This window comes from Hypanus sabinus, chromosome 15 (genome assembly GCF_030144855.1).
Source record: "Hypanus sabinus isolate sHypSab1 chromosome 15, sHypSab1.hap1, whole genome shotgun sequence".
NCBI classification, from domain to species: Eukaryota; Metazoa; Chordata; class Chondrichthyes; order Myliobatiformes; family Dasyatidae; genus Hypanus; species Hypanus sabinus.
In genome coordinates, this window is record NC_082720.1 from 22,881,304 (window position 1) to 22,904,746 (window position 23,443).

A 23,443-nucleotide genomic window follows, 5' to 3' on the forward strand; every position below is an offset into this window, starting at 1 on the left:
AGAGTGAGAGAGAGATCAAGAGACCCAAAGAGGCTGATTCCACCATTTTCTGTTTTAACTCCAGCCTGTTCCGCACTGGCTGTCTAAATTTGGTCTGTCAACCCAGTTCAAGACTGAAGTCAATGTTATTTGTTGGTGAGGAGTGTAGGGACTTTGAATCTCTATCCAACTCTGAAGATGCATAATGGTGGCACAAGAGTCTCTGAACTGCAAATTATAGACACAATTATACTTCATTCAATCATGTTGTAATAATCATTGACACTAGGAGTGATATCGGTGCTGTGCTCAAACCTGGTACTAGGGCTGCCTACACCAGATGTCTGGTGCAATTCCCAGGCAGCTCACAGGTAAAGTTGAGATGAAGATCAGACCCCAGTAATTGGGAGGGACTGGCTGATAGATGTGTGGAAGAAATGTCAAGTGGATGGGGAGGCAGTGGGAGATGGGGAAGCGATCGGAAGTATGGAGTGTGAGAAAGGGTGAGCAGGGAAAATGATCCGTAATAATAACCGGAGAAGAGATGAACTGAAACAGCAGATTCAGACTGATTTCCCTAGCCCAGGTAGGGACTGACAATGATTTAAATTGCATTATTAAAGGTAAAAAAAAAGAAAACAGGCAGACAGAATTGAACATAACGCCAAAGAATGGAAGTATTAGGATGATGATTTACAGAGGGATCAAAGTGATTTCAAGAAAAAGATGCTCAGTGTCCCGCATCCAGGCTGCAGATATATATCCACTCTGTCTCAGATTGCTGTTCCTCCAGTTTATGAGAAACAATGATAAGTGAACAGTTTCCAGACAATGAGAGAAATTGTCTGAACGTCAGGAGGTGCACAGGGCAGTTCAGACGTATTCTCACCAAATGGACCACCAATGTGTTCAAACAATGACTTTATCATGAACTCTCCAAGTATATTGAGCACTGACTACTTTGAAGTCTGGGGGAAGGGTGATTTGAATAGCTGACTGTACTCTAGTTATTTACTGTTCTCTCCCTTTGGCAAGTATGTCCTTTCATTGTTACAAAACTGGAGTTTCCACTACCTGCTCAGTCCAGTCTTGTCAAGACTCTGTACAATTATAGTATGACTCTGTTACACTTATGTTTAAAAGCTGCTAATAATAAATGGTAACTTATTATTTGCACCTGGAGAGTGGCCTGAAGAGATATGTGCAGCATCACACCTTGTTTTTAAAGTTCATCACCATCCAATCACCCAGCATTTAAGAAAATATACCTTTACATTATTGGCACTAAAATGTATGATCTCCCATATGTCTTCACTCTGTTCCAGCTGCCAAGTTCTTGAAATATCATTAAGCTTCTTCACAAAACATTGTGGACATGCTTCCATAAGCTGATGTTATGATTCAGCAACAATGAATATAGAATTAAGACAGGCTTTTTATAAACAAATTAAACATTTATTTAAACTCAGCTCAACAACAAATGAGAAGTAAACAAACGACTAACTTAACCGGAATTTAACTGCTATACAGCAACTCAAACTGTTCTTAAAGTGATAAATGCGAACACAGTTCTTAAAGCATTAATGCGAACTCAGTTCTTAAAAGTGGTAAATGTGAAAGTCCAAATGATTTACACAGTCAATTAGGAGAGACTTTCCTGAAGTAACAAATTCCTCCATGACGTGACATTATTGCTGATTCCAGCCGAAATATGCCTTGCCTGAAGGATTTATGATGAAGGAAATAAAAATGGCTTAAAGGAACTGACCTTCCTTGGCAAATAATGCTGCATCCAACCTTTTCTGCTTTCACAGTGCAGGGTCTATCTTGGATATAGGTTACTACCTTCTGAACAAAGATATAATAAGGTCGATTCTGTATTACCACTGATGACACCAACTTCAATAAATTATTCCCTCTCTGACTGAACTAAATCTGGCAGCATTGTGGCAAACTGCCAGCAATAATCTTTGAGTCTTAAGATAGAAATTAAAACTCCACTTTAAAACAAAACTGTGTCATGAGACAAATACACAGCATTACAGGGTAACTGAAGAATTAAACCATGAACTAACCTGCACCTCAGCAAGGCTTTCACGTTTTATACCTGTTGAAACAGGCCATCACATGACTTCTCACTGGCGTGAAAATTACATCATGTGACCTCACACTGGCGTGAAATTACATCACCCCACCATCACAAGACCATTATATCATGCTCACCAGATACTCAATTACATCATGGTCATAAGACCGTCACAAGGTACCCACGGGATATGTAACACCTCCCTGCAAAAAAATTGGTCAGTCATGAGCAAAATTTTAACAATTAACTATTTAGAAAAGAAAATACAAATGTATAAAATTTACAACATACACAGTATACATAGTATTATCATACAGCACCTTACAAATGACTATACAATAGGAGTGTTACAAATGTTAAAATATCACTCCATAAAAAATTACATTTAACATCTAGATAGACAATCAGCAATCAAATTATCTTTGCCTTTAATATGAGTTATCAAAATATTATAGTCTTGTAAAATCAAACTCCAATTTAATAACCTTCTATTTATGTTTTTCATGTTACTCAGAAACACTAACGGATTATAATTGGTGTAAATTATGAGTGGCTTTTGAGTTGTACCAACATACACATCAAAATTGTTCTGCCAAAACAAGAGATGATAATTCCTTTTCTTTGATTGAATAGCTTCTTTGATGCTCATTAAATTTCTTAGAAAAGTAAACTACTGGATGATTAACCTCGTCACGCTCATTCCTTTGCAGTAGTACTGCTCCTGCAGCCTCATCACTAGCATCTACAGCTAATGAAAAAGGATTTTCAAAGTCAGGTGCCCTGAGCACAGGTTGATGATATATCATAGTTTTCAATTTCTCAAATGCTTCCTGACAAAGCACTGTCCACACAAACTTTTCATTTTTCTTCAAGAGGTGAGTTAATGGAAGGGCAATATTAGCAAAATTCTTATAAAATTTTCAGTAATGTCCTACCTTTCCCAAGAATCTTCTGAGAGTTTTTTTCCCAGTTGGGTTGGGACCTCTAAAATTGCCTGAACGTTTGCCTGAACAGGAGCTACCTTACATTGACCCACAACATAACCAAGGTATGTCACAGTGGCATGATCGAATTCACTTTGAACTAGTTTATTAGTTAAGTCAACTCTTGAAAGACTTTCAAATCATTAATATAGACATCTATATCTTTTAAACCATGAATCACAGAGTTAATCATCCACTGGGAAAGTACTTGGGGCATTCTTCATCCCAAGTGGAAGAACATTATATTCATATAACCCAGATAGGGTTACAAATGCAGAAATCTCTACCTCTATCCATCTATGGAACAATCAATCTTTGTAAGGAACTTTGCTTGTCCAGCTTTGTCCACCCAACATCCACTCTAGGGATTGGATATACATCTGCTTTTGTTACAGCATTCACCTTCTTATAATCAGTACAAAACCATATACTACCATTTGGCTTAGGCAGCATAACACAAGGTAAACGCCAATTCAAATTAGAAGGCCTAATAAAATTATTCTCTAACATATACTTAATTTCTTTCTCAGCAAGTTCACATTTTCCATGTTCATCTGATATGGATGTTGCTTTATGGGTCTGGCATCACCAATATCTACATCATGTGAAGCTACTGTGGTTCTTCTAGGATCTTCTGAAAATAAATCCCTATATTTAAAAATTAACTGCTCGTAGAAAATGTATAAAAAACTTTAAAAAATTAAAAAAAAATTCATTGCTCAATCTGCTGCTTCTGCTCTGGCTGTAAATGGGCTAACTTCTCATCCATTATGAGAATCATCCATTATGTTCCTAGTGAGATCACTCAGTATTATTGACCACAACAGTCATAGTAGCAGAGTGTTTCTCATAATATGGTTTTATCATATTTATATGGCAAAGTTGTGTTGGCCTTCTTCGATCTGGAGTTTTTATCACATAATCCATATTATTAACTTTAGACATAATTTCATAAGGACCATGAAATCTAGCTTGTAAATGATTCATTTGCACTGGGAGAAGAACCAACACCTTATCTCCAGGCTTAAATGTCCTCATCCTAGCTTCTCTATCATATCAAGTTTTCATTTTCTCCTGAGCCGATTTTAAATTTTCCCTGGCTTAGCTACAAACTTTATGTAATCTGTCCTTAAATTTTAAAACATAATCCAGCAAAATAGTATGTACCTCTTTATTAATCCATTGTTCTTTTAAGAAGGCCAAGGTCCTGTAACTCTATGCCCAAATACAAGATCAAATGGACTAAAACCTAATGATTTCTGTACTGACCCCTGTACTGCAAATAGAAGTAAGTATAAACCCTCATGCCAATCATTTTCATTTTCCGCACAATACATTGAATTATAGTCTTGAGGGTAGAATGCAACCTCTCCAAGGCTCCTTGCGATTTTGGATGGTATGCAGATGAGATAATCTGCTTAGTTCCCAGTTTATAAACAATCTGTTGAACCAATCCAGACATAAAATTACTACCTTGATCAGATGGTATTTCCTTAGGCAACCCAAAATAAGTAAAGAATTTTATAAGAGCATTTATTACAATTTTAGTCATTATATTCCTAAATGGTACTGCCTCTGGAAACCTAGACACAGTGCACATGATGGTCAGAAAGTATTGATGCCCAGTTTTTGTTTTTGGTAATGGGCATACACAATCTATAATAATTTTGGAAAACAGTTCAGCAAATGCAGGAATAGGTTTCAGTGGGGCCACTGGAGTAACTAGATTAGGTTTACCCACAATTTGGCAAATATGACCCATTCTGCAAAATGTCGCCACATCTTTTCTCAAACCAGGCCAGTAAAAATGTTTAAAAACCTTGTCCACAGTTTTCTTCACCCTTTGATGTCCACCCAAAGGCACACTATGAGCTAAAGTTAAAAGCTCATTTCGATAAACTTTAGGAACAATCTTCCATTCATCACTTGCAGGAATTAGAGGTGATTTCCACTTCCTCATCAACACTCTGTTCTCAAAATAATATCCTACTGGCACCTTATCAATTTCAGTATCTGGAAGAGCTCGTTCCTTTAACTTGACAATCTCAGGGTCTCTACTCTGCTCTGCTATCATCTCCTTCCGAGACAGAGACAGATCTTCAGGGTCAGACTTACTCTAAGAATCCTGTTCAAACAATGAAGGTAAGAAAGTTTCTGACACATCCTCAAAATTTGAATCCCAAGTTCAACAGTCATGGGTAACAACCTCATCTTGCATATCAAACTTTTTAGCCATAGATCAAGTTACAACTGAGGAGGAATCTGAGTTAGAATCCATACATGGTTCCTCTGACTTTATTGTCAAATACACTTCAGGAAAAAACTTGTCCATCTGCTAAGTCATTTCATAAAAATAGACAAACATCATTCATGGGTAAGCTAGGTTGTAGTTCTACTTTAACAAGTCCTGTAACTAACCCTGACTTTAAATTTACTCTATGCAATTGTACAGGCATAAGGGCACTCACAACACCTCGTATATAGTTTACCTCACCAGTGACAGTGATTGAGAAGCTCCAGTATCCTTAAGGATTTTTTTTTGGCACTGGAATGGTTCCCTCTTTCAAGGATACAAATCCTTTGGTTATAAAATGATCATATCCCCTCTTAAATTGGTCAGATTCTGACAAATTTTCATTTGTATTCACTGAACCCTGACATCTGGGACTGCCTCCTTCTCCTTCTTCAATCAGAAACAGTTAGCTATAACGTGAGCAGGTTTCTTACAATAATTACAAATGAGACCAAATTGTCTTTCCTTCACATGTTTTCCTTACCTTTGTCACTAACTTCTGATTTAATTTCTGGTTTACTTTGACTCTCTGTGCTATTTTTCTTTTCAGAAGTTCTACCTTGAGGAAATTTCTTCTTGTGGATTAAAGCATACTCAGCAGCTAATTTAGCAGACTCCTGCAATGTAGCAGAGTCCCTCTCATTTTAGTATGTCCGTACTTCAACAGGGATGTTCCTTTTAAATTCCTCCATTAAAATCAACTCTTTAAATTTATTATACTCCCCATTCACATTTTTAGAGGAAACCCACCTCTCAAAACACATAGCTTTACCGTAGGCAAATTCCACGTAAGTTTTTTCCACAGATTTCTTCAAATTTCTGAATCTTTCTCTGTAAGCTTCTGAAACCAGTCCATACACTTTCAGTATATGCTGCTTCACAATATCATAGTCAAGTGCTTGCTCAGCAGTTAAAGCTGTATAAACTTGTTGTGCCTTGCCTTTAATTACACTCTGTAACACCACTGTCCATTTCTCTTTCAGCTACTCTGAAATCAGAGCAACAGTCTCCAGATGTTGAAAACATTTATCCACTTCTCTTCCATTAATTGGAGGAGCTAATATAACTTCCTAACTACCAACAAACTGTTTCCCAGAACAAGAGGAAATTCTTGGACTTTAATACTGCCACCACAAGTTCAAATTCCCTATTATTGTTTGCTTCTCTTTCTTCAAATTCCCTCTGTTTATTTGCAGCTTCTAACTGACTTAGTTCCAAGTCAGCTTCTATTCTAAACATTTCTAATGCTGCCTGTTTCAGTTGTAACTGGATCGTTGCTTTACTTACAGGGAACCTATCTAACACCGCTTCATCAAAAACACCCAAATCTATATAGAGTTCTGTGATTTTCCTCTGAATTACAGGCTTTGTAGTAGCCATCAAAACATCTTTAAGATGCAAACTGCTAGTGATCTCTTTTTCACCTTCACTAATAACTCCAGGTCTGGCGATGCCAGAAAGTCATCAACATTCATTGTTGCCAAATGCCACTCACAACCAATCAAACTAAAGAATTGGATAATTCCCTTTTCCAAAACAGACCAATAATTAAACAAGCATTTAAGCACAAAAATGGACATATCCCAGACGAGCCCCCAATTGTCATGATTCAGCAACAATGAATATAGAATTGAGACAGGCTTTTTATAAGCAAATTAAACATTTATTTAAACTCAGTTCAAAAACATATGAAAAGTAAACAAACGACTAACTTAACTGGAAGTTAACTGCTATACGGCAACTCGAACAGTTCTTAAAGCAATAAATGTGAACACAGGTCTTAAAGCGATAAATGCGAACGCAGTTCTTAAAAGTGGTAAATATGAAAGTCTTAATGATTTACACAGTCAATTAGGAGAGACTTTCCTGAAGTAATGAATTCCTCGACGATGTGACGTTATTGCTGATCCCAGCCGAAATATGCCTTGCCCGAAGGATTTATGATGAAGGAAATAAAAATGGGTTAAAGGAACTGACCTTCTTTGGAGAATAACGCTGCATCCAATCCTTTCTGCTTTCACAGTGCAGGGGCTATCTCGGATGCAGGTTACTACCTTCTGAGCGAGGATATAATAAGGTTGATGCTGTATTACTGCCGACAATACCAACATTACTCGATCCTTCAGGTTACTGCACTTCAATAAATTCTTCACTCCCCGAATGGACTCAAACTGGCAATGTTGTGGCAAACTGCTGGCAATGACCTTTGAGACTTAAGATAGAAATTAAAACTCCACTTTAAAACAAAACTGCATCATGAGACTAATACACAGCATAATGGAGTAACTAATGAATTAAACAATTAACTAAACTGCATCACAGCAAGGCTTTTACGTTTTATACCTGTTGAAACAGGCCATCGCATGACCTCTCACTGGCAGGAAAATTACATCATGTCACCTTACACCTCGGGAAATTACATCACCCCACCATCACAAGACCATTACATCATACTCACCAGATGTTCAATTACATCATGGTCATAAGACAGTCACAAGATACTCATGGGGTATGTAACAGTGATAAAATCAGGATTACTTCTATTTGTGTTACTGATTTGTTTACCTTATTGCAAATTCGATGAACAGACACAGTGTCATTAATATTGTCATATTAGCTTATTCTGTATTGTCATGACTTTGATTACTTTTAAGAACAAGACATTAACTAGATTCCAAACCAACTGGTAATGAAATTAATAAATCTACAATCAGGATCTACATCTGGTCATCACCACATCCCTGTCTGTGGAAACAGGTACCACAATGACTGCTCGCAGTGAAAGTCACTTTATAAAATGCATGTCTTACTTTCACTTTAACTGCAAACATCCCTAGCCTGCCTTATGCAAATACCTTCTCCAAATCTTAAGGTTCTAAACATAAACATTTCAATTAAAATCAATTTCAAGGCATACTTGTTAACTTTTGTCACCAACAGTGCAGGTTATCCAAACAAAACACATTGATATCAGAGATGTAGGAAGGACGTGGAAGCACTGGAAAGGGTACAGAGGAGATTTACCAGGATACTGCCTGGGATTAGAGAGTATGCATTATGATCAGAGATTAAGGGAGCTAGGGCTTTACTCTTTGGAGAGAAGGAGAATGAGAAAAGACATGATAGAGGTATACAAGATATTAAGAGGAATAGATAGAGTGGATGGCCAGCACTTCTTCCCCAGGGTGCCACTTCTCAATATAAGGCTTTAAGGTAAGGGGTGAGAAGTTCAAGTGGGATATTAGAGGAAGGTTTTTAGTCAGAGTGGTTGGTGTGTGGAATGCACTGACTGAGTTAGTGGTGGGGACAGATACACTAGTCAAAAGTTAAGAGACTACAAGACAGATATATGGAGGAACTTAAGGTGGGGGGTTATAGGGGAGGCAGGGTTTAAGGGTCGGCACAACATTATGTGCCAAAGGGCCTGTACTGTGCTGTATTATTCTACGTCCTATAAAATAAGCAACTTAATATCCACGGTGTGAAATAAAGCACTTACTTGTGGTTAACAGAACTGTGTGCTTGCCTGTGTAACAGAAGAAACATTAAATTTCTTTTTACATTTTTCAATGCTTGTCATGCAATTCTATTCACTGACTTCAAGCTTATACAACTTGTCGGAAAGATTAGGGACAACAGGTGGATATTAAGCATTTAGACCATTGGAGGATCTTTAAACTGCCACAGTGAGACTTGATTAGAACACATCTGATTGGGGTTAATTGACCAATCTGCATTGGTTAACAGAGAAAACAGAGATGAAATAAGTTTGGGTTGGGAAGCTGCGAGTGGTTGGGCTCCATCAAAGACTTAACTCAAGGGCAAATTTTCCAAGATTTAATAATAGATAATTAACTGTGTGAGATTTACAGAGAATGCAAGGAGAAATCAGTGGAAAAGTGGGGACTGGCTAAATAGACAAGGAGATGATAAATGAAATATAATGTGGACAGATGTGACATGATCCACTTCAGCAGGAACATCAGAAAAACAGACTTTAGTTTTATGATGTGTGATTGGACCTCCAAAGGATTTATGTGTCTGTAAACACAGTCACTGAAAGCTTAGTAAGCCAACAGGCTGATTAAAAAAAAGACTTGATTAGAAGAAATAGATGTTCATATGTTGATTCCAGGGAAACTGATATTGGCCTTTACACAGATGTTGAGCACACAGCAGAGCTTAAATGAGTAGGAGGCAAGTGGTTTGAAATGGATAAAATTCTGAGAATGCTTCAAGCGGCAGGTGTAAGAGATTCTTTGCCTGTAGGGATCATAATCTCAAAATAAGGCATCATCCTTCAGGACTGAGATGCAATAAAATATATGTGGGAACAAGTTATATATTTTGTATTTTCCAATAGTGTAAGACCAAGAGGGATTGAGAACACAGAGCAGGATGTGAAGAGACTACAAAGTTACATAAACAAGCTCAGACAGAGGGCAAGAAAACGACAAATGGAATACAACATGAAGAAATTTAAAGCTTATCCATTCTGATCCAATGAATAGAAAAGTGAAATAGTTATTAAATGGAGAGTGATGATAAAGTTTATAGAGACCAAGGTCTGATGTAGGTGTTACCTATTCAGGCAACAATAAATATATGAGTTCGGCAAGGGTTTCTTATAACAAACAACACGTTTATTAAACACAGAAAACAACCCCCCCCCAAAAGTAAACAAACACTAACGCAACCGGAAACAGCTGCTGAGCGGCAGCCCAAACAGTTCTTAAAGTGATATTGCAAAAACAGTTCTTAAAAGTGGCATTGCTAAAAACAGTTCTTTAAAGTGGTATTGCCAAAAGTTTGATATGCTCACGGTCCATTTTAAAAAGGAGAGACTTTATAGGACGATTTAGGTTCTCTTTCACGTCGCTTGGCTCCGATCCCCGACGTCGAACTTCCCACGAAGAATTTACGAAACAGAACGGCTTAAAGGCACTGACCTTTCCTTCTCCACTACCTTCAATCCTTTCTAGGTAAACCTAGGGATTAACACGAAGATAGTCAACGAAATCCTTCCAAATAAGGATCAAACAAAGGTCGGCCCCGTTTCACCGTAGAAAGCGATTCTCCTCGATCTTTAACTTCCAACTTCCAATCTTCACTCTCCACTAATTTCTCGAACTAGCAGAATCATAAAGAACCTGCTGGCAATGACCTCTTAAACTTTAGGCATTAAATAAAAACTTCATCCTTCAACTAAACTGCGTCATCACTTAAAACACGCAGTGGCATGAAGTCAACCTGGTAAATCCAGCCACGAACTGCCCCTCCTCACAGGGTGGGGTCTACCTTTTATAACCTGTAAAAAAAACCCGTCACATGATCTCTACTGGCGGGAAAATGACGTCATTCCACCATCACAAGACCATCACCTCAAGACCAGTACAGCTTCAACCCCAGTCACATGACAAGGGCACCACTGTCATGTGTCAAGAGTAGGTAACAGTAGGTGCAAATGGTAGATTACCATTTACAAGAGAATTTGAATACAACAATGAGGAAGTGTTGCTGTACTTGTAGAATGGCTTGGCGACAGCACCCAAGAGTACAGTGGACCGTTTTGACCTTTTACCTAAGGAAGGATGTACTTGCCATAGGCAGAGTGTGATAATGATTCAGGATTGTTAGCTTTCTAAATGAGAAGATATTGAGTAGACTGGGATGTACTCTCTTCAGCTTCAACAAAGCATACAAAAACCTTCAAGAACTTGGTAGAAAAATGCAAGGAAGGTGTCTTCCCTGCCAGAGGAACCCAGAACTTGAGAGAGGTAAGTTAGAACTTACATGAGATAGAAGAGAAAATCTTCTGATGCTGGAAATCCAAGCAACACACACACACACACACACATTTTTGGACGAACTCAGCAAGCCAAGCAGCTTCTATGGAAAAGATTACAGTTGATGTTTTCAGCCAAGACCTTTCATTAGAACTGTACATACCCTAAAACCATAAGGCATAGGAGCAGAATGAAGCCATTCAGCCCATTGAGTCTGCTACACCATTCTATCATGTCTGATCAAGGATCCCGCTTAAGCCAATTTTCCTGCCTACTTGCTGTATCCTTTGATGCCATGACCGATCAGGAAATGATCAACTTCCACCTTAAATATATGCACGAACTTGGCCTCTACTGAACTCTGTGGCAGAGCATTACATAGATCTTCTACTCTCTGGCTAAAAAAAATCCTCCTTACCTCTGTTGTAAAGGGTCACCCCTGAAACTTGAGGCTGTTGCCCTATCAGAGGAGACATCCACTCCACATTCACCCTATTTAGTCCTTTCAACATTCTGTAGCTTTCAATGATATCACCCAGCAAGTTTTTTCTGAATTGCAGTGAGTACAGGCCCAAAGCTGCCAAATGCTCCCCTCATGTTAATCCCTTGGATCCCATAATCATTCCCGTGAACCTCCTCTGGACTCTCCCCAATGATAACACATCCTTTCTGAGATAAGGGGCCCAAAACTGTTGACAAAACTCTAAGTGAAGCCTGACCAGTGTCTTATAAAGTCTATGCATAAGAAGAACTTTCTGTGATCTTGGTCCTTTAGTCTGTAGATGCCCATTCTTTGTATTGGTACAAAACACAGATTGATAGATGTCTGGACATGGAGCGCCCAGAGATACAGGACAGTGGTGGAAATGGCAGTGATGTAGATGATCAACCACATTGATAATGAATGGTGGAACAGCCAGGAAAGCCCAATGGACAACTCCTGTTTCTATTTGATATGCTCCTATGACAGCTGCATTAACACTGTTATTGACACCCTAAGCCCATTGTTTTGTGTTGTATATCTGATACAACATACAAAACATTCCTCTCCACAGAATCTCAGACAACGCACTCTTTGTCCATATCACATTGTACTGTCCTGCCGTTGTCATCCTGCACATTATCCATTCTACTGGATATACAACAGAGTGAACAATAAATCAGTATGTTATTTCTTTTGCTCTCAGGGGCAGAAGAGGGCCGTTCAGCCCATCGAGACCATATCATTTGCCCAAGATTCCCATCAGATACATCCGAAATATTCCCCTGAAAGCAGCTCTCCGCCATTGTCCTGCCGTTAATTTACACTAGAAGCTGATTACGGTGACCGATTAATCTACCAACCTGTTCTTGCGATCTCAGAGCACCCTGAGAAAATGAAGAAGGACATATGATTTCCACACAGCCAGCACAGGAGCTCGGGATTGAACCTGCATCTCAGGAGATGTGGGGCAATTATACTCGCAGCTACACCGCCAAGCCGCCATTTCTGACACAGAACCATGTAACATTGAGCTGCTTACCGTCCGAAACCCGGAGATTCAAATTCGTTTTCAGATCATTAAACCATCCCGGAATCTCCACACGGCAGCAATACCAGCCGCTATCTTCTCTCTGTAGATCATTTATAGTGAGCGACACATCTCCTGCCGCAATTCTACCACCAAGACTATATCTCTGAGATGTTACAGAAGTTACTCTGTCTCCATTTGTTCTAATCAGCACGTGTCCGCAGCCGCTGAAAGGACACTCTCCCCGGCCCCAGCAGATCTCACTTTTTCCATATTTTCCGACAGAATAGCGGCACGGCAGTGTGATCGACTGTCCCGTGACTCCTCGCACTTCTGTTCCAGAGACGAAGGCGACTCGACCTGAAACAATCCAGGGAAAGAAAGTTACAGATGGCGCTGAATGGGATGAGCAGACGGGGTGTGATGAGAATGAGAAACGGGAATGTGATCCATTTTACCTGCCGGGCGGCATCTGAGGAATATTACCGGAAGTTGCTAGGTATTCAAAGGGATGTGGATATTATTAGGTTTTTCCCACATCCTGAAACACCATCCCTCAGCTGACCCCGAGAAGGATGTGGTGATGAACCAGTATTTCTGTAGTTTTGACACATCCGATAGTCCTGCGGTAACATTTCAGAGAGCTGTTCGGTCACAGTAACGGAAACATACAGGGAAGGTTTGAAGATCAGATTGTTATCTCGAGTATTGAAATCATTCTCCTCCCTTGCCATTTTGGATCTGGGATTCATTTTCCCACTCACATACCCACTGTGCTCCCAAAGCTTCACCGCAATGATCGGGGGATATTCGGTGTTCTGATCTTGTTTCTTAGTCCATTCAGATCAGCACTGATCAGTCCTCCAAGTTCACTCACCCCGGCAGTTCACCTCACCCCACTAATCTACAAAAACTGGCAGCGCTGGGCATCACTCAGGGTCTCGGCTCTATCCCTCCCGGGTCCAACACTCCCACAGTCTCCACCTCAATTACTGCGTATTGATTAAAACAACAAGATTGAACAAGTCTAATTTCCTTCAAAGTTGCTTTCAGTTCGCGGTTTAAGGATAAATCATTTCTTCCGATCACAGTTGTGACGCTGCATTGACAGAGGTTCGTGTCTGAAATGTGCATCAGTAACACAAGTTTGCAAATTGCCAAGTGTTCGTCAGACTGGCTGGTTGAGTCCTCTCGCTTTGTGTCGCGTTTCAATGTTTCGTACGTGAAGGGAACCGAGGGTGAAGTAGAGAGTGAGGGAGAGATCAAGAGACCCAAGTAAGGTGATTCCACCATTTTCTGTTGTAAGTCCAGCCTGGTTTGCACTGGCAGCCGAAGTTTGGTCTGTCAATCCAGTTCAAGACTGAGTCAAGGTCAGTTGTTGGTGAGGAGTGAAGGGACTTTCAATCTCTGTCCAACTGTGAATACGCTTCATGGTGGCACGAGTCTCTGAACTGCAAATTGCAGCCCCAGTTTTACTTTATTCAATCGTGCTGTAATAAGCATTGACACTGGGAGTGATACTGGTGCTGTGGTCAAACCTGGTACTAGGGCTGCCTACACCAGATGACTGGTGCACTTCCTAGGCAGCTCACAGGTAAAGGAGAGATGAAGATCAGACCCCAGTAATTGGGAGGGATTGGCTGATAGATGTGTGGAAGAAAGGTCAAGGAGGTGGGGAGGCAGTGGGAGATGGGGAAATGATTGGAAACATGGAGAGTGAGAAAGGGTGAGCAGGGAAAATAAACCAAGATAATGACCAGAAAAGTGATGAACAGAAACAACAGAACAAGACTGATTTACCCCAGTCAGTGTAGTCAGTTATTTTTCATGAGGAAAAACTGTAATTAAATATAATGCTGGGATTGATAATTGCATCAGTAAAGCTCCAAAAAATTTAGCCTGACATGATTGAACGTAACACCAAAGAATGGAGGGATTAGGATAGTGATTTACAGAGTGATCACAGTGATTAAAAGAAAATGAACGAAAGGTAACAAGGTAGAGTTCATGGACCATTCAGAAATTTGATGAGGAAGAAACTTTTCCTCAATGCTGAGTGAGTGTCGTCAGTCACCTGTACCTCCTGGCTATTGGAAATGCCCTTGACGGTGGGAGTCCTAATCAAAGTTCAAGGTAAATATATTATTAATGTACATAAATTGCGTAGCCATTTGGAACAAAGAATTGTCCCTGTTGTTTCCGGTAGGATGGAAATTAATGCGGGGTTAAAAGCGTGTCCCAATACGTGCTTGGGCCATTATCGAGTCCATCCGGGGTCGTGAGTGGGCGCAGTGTTAGTTGTTTTTGCAACACCTGTGCAGCGCTCGCCTTATCTCCTGTGACTGGTCGCCGCACTCTTCATGAGAAAAATCAAATTCCATAATACTGCACCAGGTGCTCCTAAGACATTAGAAGCACTGGACATCGAAGGGAGGCGGCGAATAGAAAACACACACTTCCGGAGAAAAGCTTTGTTTATATTAAAAAAAAAACAAGATATACAAAATATTTACACGACTAAGAACAATTCAAAATTCCAACATTCTGTTAGGTTCGAAATCTCAGATATCAACAGAAACCAAATTCCTGTTAGTTAGAATCGATGATATTCATCAGAATGACCTTTATTACTCCAATTTGTCTAACTAATTAGATCTAGTGTTATTCCCTATTTAAAGGTTTCCAGACTAACCCTTTTTATTTATCCCTAGTTAGAAAACGAATTGAATTCTTATTTATGGTTAACTTCAGTTTCAGTTCAGCTCACTACGTCTACATTTCAAATTCAAAAATTATGTATCTACAGAGCGTAATCCTTTCATGAAAATTCTCAAACACTACAACCTCTAACCAAAGTAATTTTCGGTCTTTGAAGAAAGAACCATTTTTTTAGAAAATCAAATTCAGATCTTTCGAATGAAAATAAACTTATACATCCAAACGTTTGAAATCTTCTACATCATGAAACATTTCGTTCGCGGGCTGTTTCTTCGAACTTGGGTTGCTCGCCATCTTGTTTCTTGTTTGGTTGGATGAAATATAGTTGATCATGCACGGAAAGTCGGTTCACAAACTTCTTGAAAAAATTGACCAAATCCCTTGGTATGACTTAACAGAACCAATTCCCGGTTACACGGTAGAGGTCTTGGACACTGGTCTCTGCCGATATTGCTTCGTTACAGCTGCTGCTTGTTATAGTCGTAGCTTCAATAGATCTTTTATCGCCATCGTCTCTCCTCCAGGAGTTTCACCCCGAGTAAGCAGGGTAAAGTAAGTAGGGTAAAGATACTCACTGCTAATTCCACTTTAAAACAGTTTTAAATTTTTATTTTCTAATAGTTTTTGGTGTGATTCTCTAGCTTTCCCACGCTGCATCGGCCACGTCTTGTTCTTTCATAGCCTATTTTTCCTCCCTAAGTTCTTTAACAAAACAGTATACCTCATTTTCATTCCTCTACAAGTGGATCTTTCTAACGTTACATCTTTGGGTTTAATTAACCTGGGTTTTTCTCTATGTCTAGAAGACCTTCTGAGTTCAGGCTCTTCCTTGAGAGAATTTTCATCTGTCGTATCTTTTCAAGTCAATACTTCATCACGTGACTTTTTCTTGCTGAATCTCAGACTCATTTGGGATTGACGGAAGTTTCTGACTTCTTTCATCAGGTAGGATACACTGATTATACATTTCCTCATTTGTCGTTTCTCCCACCGGGGTTTCTTCAGGAGTGACAGGTAAGTGGATTCCCCTACATCAGGTAAGTAACTTGCATTTCTTCAGGACTCCAGCACTGGATCTGCAACCGGAGTGGTTGTATGTGGCTTGTTTGGTTTTGGGTTGGAGCCTACAGTACATCTGTGTAACTGTTCACAAGTTTCTCGACTCCTAGAAGGTTCATCTTCAATGTCAAGTCTTGGTCTGAGGTAATAAACATCCTCATCCTCTTCAGAGTCTTTTGGATGTTCTTCCTCTCCAACCGACTGTTCAATCTTAGTACTGCGAGTTGTGTACTTGCGAACAGGGAAGGAGAAAGTTGTTCATTGTTTTTAGAGGAGGAAATCGACAAGGGAGCAATAGATCCCTATGTAATGTTCATATGGGCCCAGACTGGTTCTCAGGATGTATCTTGTAGACAGGCAAATCACCAGCTTGGCTCACCATTACATAAACTACTTCTTCCCACTTATTGGCAAGTTTGTTTTTACCTCGTGGGCGTACATTCCTTATTAGCACTCCGTCTCCTTTTCTCAACTCTGAAGCTGACACATGTTTGTCAGATCTGGTCTTCTTTTGGTCTGTCATTTTCTGTGATTTTCCCATAGCTATCTTGAAGCTTTCTTCAAAATGAGATTTTATATTTTGTTCACATTGAGAGTGTGATGTACCATGTTTGTCTTTTAAGAGTAGTCAATGCTGAGTCAACTGGAAGTCTGGGTTGTCGTCTGAACATCTGTTCATATGGACTAAAGCCAGTCATCTCGTTCCTAGTGCAATTATAAGCATAGACTAGGGGTTTCACAGATTCTTACCAGTGACTTTTATCTTTTGAGTCCAGGGTTCCCAACATATTCAAGAGGGTCCTGTTTAAACTCTGCACGGGGTTTCCTTCAGGATGATATCATGTAGTTCTGACTTTCTGAACTCCAGCTGTACTCACACAATCCTTTATTCAAGTGGCATTCAAAGTCAGGCTCTCTATCGTTGTGTACGCGCTCAGGATGACCACAATGCGACAATAATGCTCCTGTTGGCACTTCACAAGCACATTGGCTTTTTGGTTAGGCATTGGAATAGCCAAACGTTATTTAGTAAAATCTGCGGCAGGTTCTGTCTGTTGGATAAGACCACTCTCACATATAGCTTGTACAACATCAGCGCTAACCTCAACCACATCACCTGAGTTCACTAGGTGTAAACTTCAAGATGTGTTCCACTCTTTCTGGGACTTTGTTTCACCCAGCAATATCTTGGAGCTTTTGGGATATGCTTTGCCAACGTCACTCTCCATTTGTCCCCCAACAGGAACCGCTTCTAGTTTAAAATGAGGCCTAGGAGGACCACGACGTGACTCACACTCATTCCGTCTCTTTTGAAGATGTCTTCCCTTTTCCGCTACTAAGGCCGGATTGGATTTTCCAGCAAGAGCAGTCTATGTGCCCATCTTCACCACATTTAAACAGTACCAGGGTTTTGGTTTTACACTTGGCTGTTTGTCAGTGGTTGTGGGGTCTTGTTTATCTTCGTGTCAGCCTTTCCTTACGGTGGCGTATCACTTGCTGTCTTCGAGCTCGCTTTAACCTTCTGCTGTTTCTTAGCTTGTAGAGTAGCTAGTTGCCTTTGAAGCTAAGTGATTTGTTGTCAGTTGAGAAGTAATTAAAATTAACTGTGCTACATCGTCTTCTTTACGGGCGCCTGTGGTCTGAGACTGTATAATGACACGTTGTGTGACTGTTCCTGCAGGCTGCTCCATGTGTGCGGTTCTGGAAGCAGGCTTGTCTTCCTCAGCAGAAAGAAAATGTCACTAGTTCAGCAAATGATGGCGGGTTTTGTTTTTCGTTTTGTTCCAGGTGCAGCTGTAACATTGGGACATTGTTCCAACATCCCCTAAAAAACTGCTTAAGAGATGCTTGTTAGCTCAAGTTTCACCAACTCCATCTGGCTTTACAGTCAGTGTCAATGCTACCTATAGCCACTCCAGGTAGGCAGACGGTTGTTCTCCCGTGTTCATGAATTTGGTGAATCATTCATCTCCGTCTTTCATAGTGGCAAAAGCTGAATCTAGACGTTGTAGGTAAGGAACGGGTGAAGCTCGACTTGACGATGTTTTTTCACATATTTTCCGTGCTCTATGAAGATCAGACACACCTGGGTCTTGCAAGAGCAGTTCAACTCTAATACCGCAATTCTCATAATCCGCCTCATTATTTGGACGAGGGATTCTACCAGGGAAAACCCAGAGCCTTACGGGTGGATAGCTATGAGCCATCTAGTCATTACTGTGCACAATGTGCTTGACTACGAGTCTTTGAATATCTGGAGGGTTTAGAGAATTGGGAGAGAGGGATGGGTTCACTGTAAACCCATCAATTTGTATTACAGGGATTGAGTTATAGCAGTTAGAGCTTTTTCTGACTTGTTAGCATCAGAGGTGTTGGCTCTGAATTGAAGAGTTGTAGTCTTGTTAAGTACATCTTCAGCAGTTTGAACAGTGACTATATCCCTCCTCTCGATAGTAAGGGTTTCACAGGTCTGGTTTAACATCTCTCTCAAGGTTTTATTATAATTTTTTCCACTGCGCTTCGCTGAGGTTTTCAACTCACCGAGATAAGCTTGAGTGGTGTCTTTTCCAACTTTTTGCTCACTGCTTGCCAGTTCAGTGTACAGCAGGGGTTGGAGATCTTGCACGGCAGAATCAAAATTGCTCTCTACTATGAGGGACTTAAGAAATTCTGCACTGGGGTCAGTTAGAGGAATAATTCTGGCAACTGAGCCAGATTCTTTTAGGAAGTCTAGAATTTCCTCGTCTTTTTCTGTTGCTGTTGTTCCACTGACTAAAACAGCATTTGGGATTTTGACACCCTTTTCCTCTATGACTTCAGTTTTTTTCACTGCAGATCTTAATTGAATAATTGGGTTTGAACGGGAGGTGTTCATACAGGGCCTCTCGGACAAGATAAAGGATGAGTTGGCCGTGAGAGACGACACGGACTGCCTGGACTCTCTCATCTCGCTGGCCATTCGATTAGATTATCGACTTCAGGAGGATCAGAGAGAGGGAACCAGTCGCCCCGCTCCTCGGGGAAGCCCACAGTCCACCTTACTAGCCTCTGCCAGCCCGCCTTCCCCAGCCGCTCCAGTGTGGCTCCTGCTACGACCCTGGAGAAGGAACCGATGCAGCTGGGACGGAACCGTCTCTCTCCGGCAGAATGAATTCGGAGGTGGACAGCTGGGGTTTGCTACTACTGTGGCCAGCCAGGACATTTCCGGGATACCTGCCCTCAGCGGCCAAAGGGGAGGGCTCACCAGTGAGAAAGTGAGCTCTGCTGAGCCGGATCATACTCCCTTCAGTATCCCAGACTCGGATGCAGATCCCGGCAACCGTGAATTACCAACAACAGTCCCTGTCCCTATCCTCTTTGATGCATTCCGGTGCTGAGGGCTATCTGCTGGACGAAGCGATAGCCACCCAGGCCGGAATACCTGGCGAGCTGGTAACCACCCCCCTGGGGGCCTGGGCCCTGGACGGAAAACTGCTGGCTCGGGTGACCCACTGTACGCCACCCCTGACCTTGATCCTATCGGGAAACCATCGGGAGGAGGTACGATTCAGTCTCATTCATTCTCCTCAAGCCCCGGTAGTTCCCGGGTATCCGAAACAATCCCCACATCGACTGGTCTACCAGGAGGATAGCCGAAAGGAGCCCGTCTTGCCACTCCAACTGTCTGCGGGCGGCCCCATCTCCCAGAGAAGCCACTGCAACCCCGCCTGTTTTGGAACCCCTTGACTTGTCCCCGGGACTTGACTTGGGACAGGTGTTCAGTAAATAACAGGCCCTTTCCCTGCCTCCACACCGCCCATATGATTGTGCCATCGACCTTCTCCCCGCGGCCCCGCTACCCACCAGTCGCCTTTTTAACCTATCCCGACCGGAGAGAGAGGCCATGGAGAAAAACACTAGCGAGTCCCTCGCGGCGGGCATTATCAGGCCTTCATCCTCCCCGGTAGGCGCCGTTTCTTTTTTGTGGAAAAGGACGGGACGCTTCGCCTTGTACCGACTACCGATGCCTAAATAATATGACAATTACAAGTACCCTCTGCCCCTCTTTAGTTCGGCATTTGAACCACTGCATGGAGACACCATCTTCTCCAAGCTGGACCTTGCAACAGCCACAACAACCCAGAAATCTGGGATAGGAGAAGAGGACCTGGAATCTGTTTACAGCCCTCCCTAAACTCTCTTCAAGAAACCACAGATCTTCTCGTCCGCCACGTCTTCCTCCTCCATGGAATCCCCGCGGACATTGTCTCCGATCGAGGTCCCCTGTTCGTCCCACAGGTATGGAAGGCCTTCTGTCAAACCTTAGGTGCATCGGTCAGCCTGTCATCCGGCTTCCAAACCCAGACGAATGGGCCGACGGAACAGGTCAACCAAGACCTGGCGGTGAGGCTACGTTGTGTAACGGTAAACAACCCGTAAACCTGGAGCGACCACCTCCCGTGGGTTGAGTACGCCCACAACTCTCTGGTGAGCTCTGCCATTGGGAGGTCTCCATTCGAGCGCTCCCTTGGGTACCAACCCCCGCTCTTCCCCGAGCAGGAAGAGGAGATTGCGGTACCGTCGGTTCGGAAACATATTGATCGGTGCCTTGAGATTTGGGAGGAAACACACACAGCCCTACTCCGATCAACAAATCAAAATAAGAAGACAGCTGACCGACACGGGACTCCGGCACCGGAGTACCAAACTGGGCAGATGGTGTGGCTTTCTTCCATGGATATCCCGCTCAAAAACGAACATGGGAAACCTGGGGAGAGTTTCCGGGGACCATTCAAGGTTGAAAGGGTTATCAGTCCTACAGCGGTCCGCCCAAGACTGCCAAGGTCCGTGCGCATCCACCCATCTTTTCATGTGTCTCAGTTAAAACCAGTCTCCGTGAGCCCCCTTGTGCCCCCGGCTGAGACTCCCCCCCCCTCGCCCGCCCGCCGCCGCCGGTATCATAGAACATAGAATATTACAGCACATTACAGGCCCTTCAGCCCACAATGCTGTGCTGACCTTCAAACCCTGCCTCACATATAACCCCCCACCTTAAATTCCTCCATATACTTGTCTAGTAGTCTCTTAAACTTCACTAGTGTGTCTGCCTTCACCACTGACTCAGGCAGTGCATTCCATTCACCAACCACTCTCTGAGTGATAAACCTTCCTCTAATATCCCCCTTGAACTTCCCTCCCCTTACCTTAAAGCAATGTCCTCTTGTACTGACCAGTGTTGCCCTGCGGAAGAGGTGCTGGCTGCCCACTCTATCTTTTCCTCTTAATATCTCATACACATTGACAACTGTCCGGCATACACCGTCCGAAGACTATTGGATGTGTGCCGTAGGGGCAGGGGTCTCCAATACCTGGTAGACTGGGAAGGGTACGGTCCAGAAGAGCGTTCCTTGGTCCCACGGTCCTTCATCCTGGACCCTTCCCTCATCCAGGATTTTCATTGGGACCATCCAGACAGGCCTGGAGGCTCCCTTTGAGGGAGGGGTACTGTCATGGTCCCTTCTGGCAATCCCCCACCTGGCTATTTACCTCAGGAATTAGGCCTCAATCACCTCATTTAGTTCCAACCATTCCCAGGTTCCACTAACTACAAACACCTGCTTTCCATCAGCAAATGCGGTCTAAAAACCCTGTGATCACAACAAGGAGCTGTCAGTTCGTTGGTCGGCTCCGGTGTGAGTAACCTCATTTCAAGGTTCTTAGCACTACCAGTTCTAGGTCAAGTATCGCTCCTGGAAACCAACTCCATGCTTGCTACATTAATAACGCTTCCTGACTCTGCCTCCACACCCGTGTTCTGTACTTGGGTTAATTCCACCACCACATCCTTGCAATAAAGAACATCTAGAACTGGAGGAGATGGTGGAAGTACTTAATGACTACTTTGCTTCAATATTCACTGTGGAAAAAGACCTTGGTGATTGTAGGGATGACTTACAGCAGACTTAAAAGCTTGAGTATATAGACATTAAGAAAGTGGATGTGCTGGAGCTTTTGGAAAGCATTAAGTTGGATGTCACAGGGACCAGATGAGATGTACCTCAGGGGTGAGAGAGGAGATTGCTGAGTCTCAGGCAATGATCTTTGAATCATCAATGGGGTCAGAAGAGGTTCCAGAAGATTGGAAGGTTAAAGATCTTGTTCCCTTATTCAAAGAAGGGAGTAGAAATAGCCCAAGAAATTTATAGACCAGTGAGTCTTAGTTCAGAGGTTGGTAAGATGATAGAGAAGATCCTGAGAGGCAGGGTTTATGAACATTTGGAGAGGCATAATCTGATTAGGAATAGTCAGCATGGCTTTGTGAAAGGCAGGTTGTGCCTTATGAATCAAAACAGAAAAATACAACTGCAGGTGCTGTGGATCAAAGAATACATACATAATGCTGGAAGAACTCAGCTGGTCAGGCAGCATCCATGAGAAAAGAGTAGCCAACATTTTGGGCTGAGACCCTTCATCAGGAATGGGGGGGAGGGGAAGAGAGGGCTGAGGCCCAGAGAAGATGTGACTAAACACATTGATGAAGACAGAGCAGTAGATGTAGTGTAGATGGATCTCAGCAAGGCATTTGATAAGGTACCCTATGCAAGGCTTATTGAGAAAGTTAGTTGGCATGGGATCCTAGGGGACATTGCTCACAGAACTCAAAGGGTTGTTGTGGAAGGGACATATTCTGCATGGAGGTCGGTGACTCAGGGATCTGTTCTGGGACCTTTAGTCTTTGTGATTTTTATAAATGACCTGGATGAGGAAGTGGAGGGATGGGTTAGTAAATTTTCTGATGACACAGAGGTTGAGGTTTTGTGGATAGTGTGGAGCACTGTCAGGGGTTACAGCTGGACATTGATAGGATGCAAAACTGGGCTGAGAAGTGGCAGATGGAGTTCAACCCAGATAAATTGTGAGGTGGTTCATTTTGGTAGGTCAAATATGATGGCAGAATATAGCATTAGTGGCAAGATTCTTGGCAGTGTGGAAGATCAGAAGGATCTTGAGGTCCGTGTCCATAGGACACTCAAATCTGCTGAGCAGGT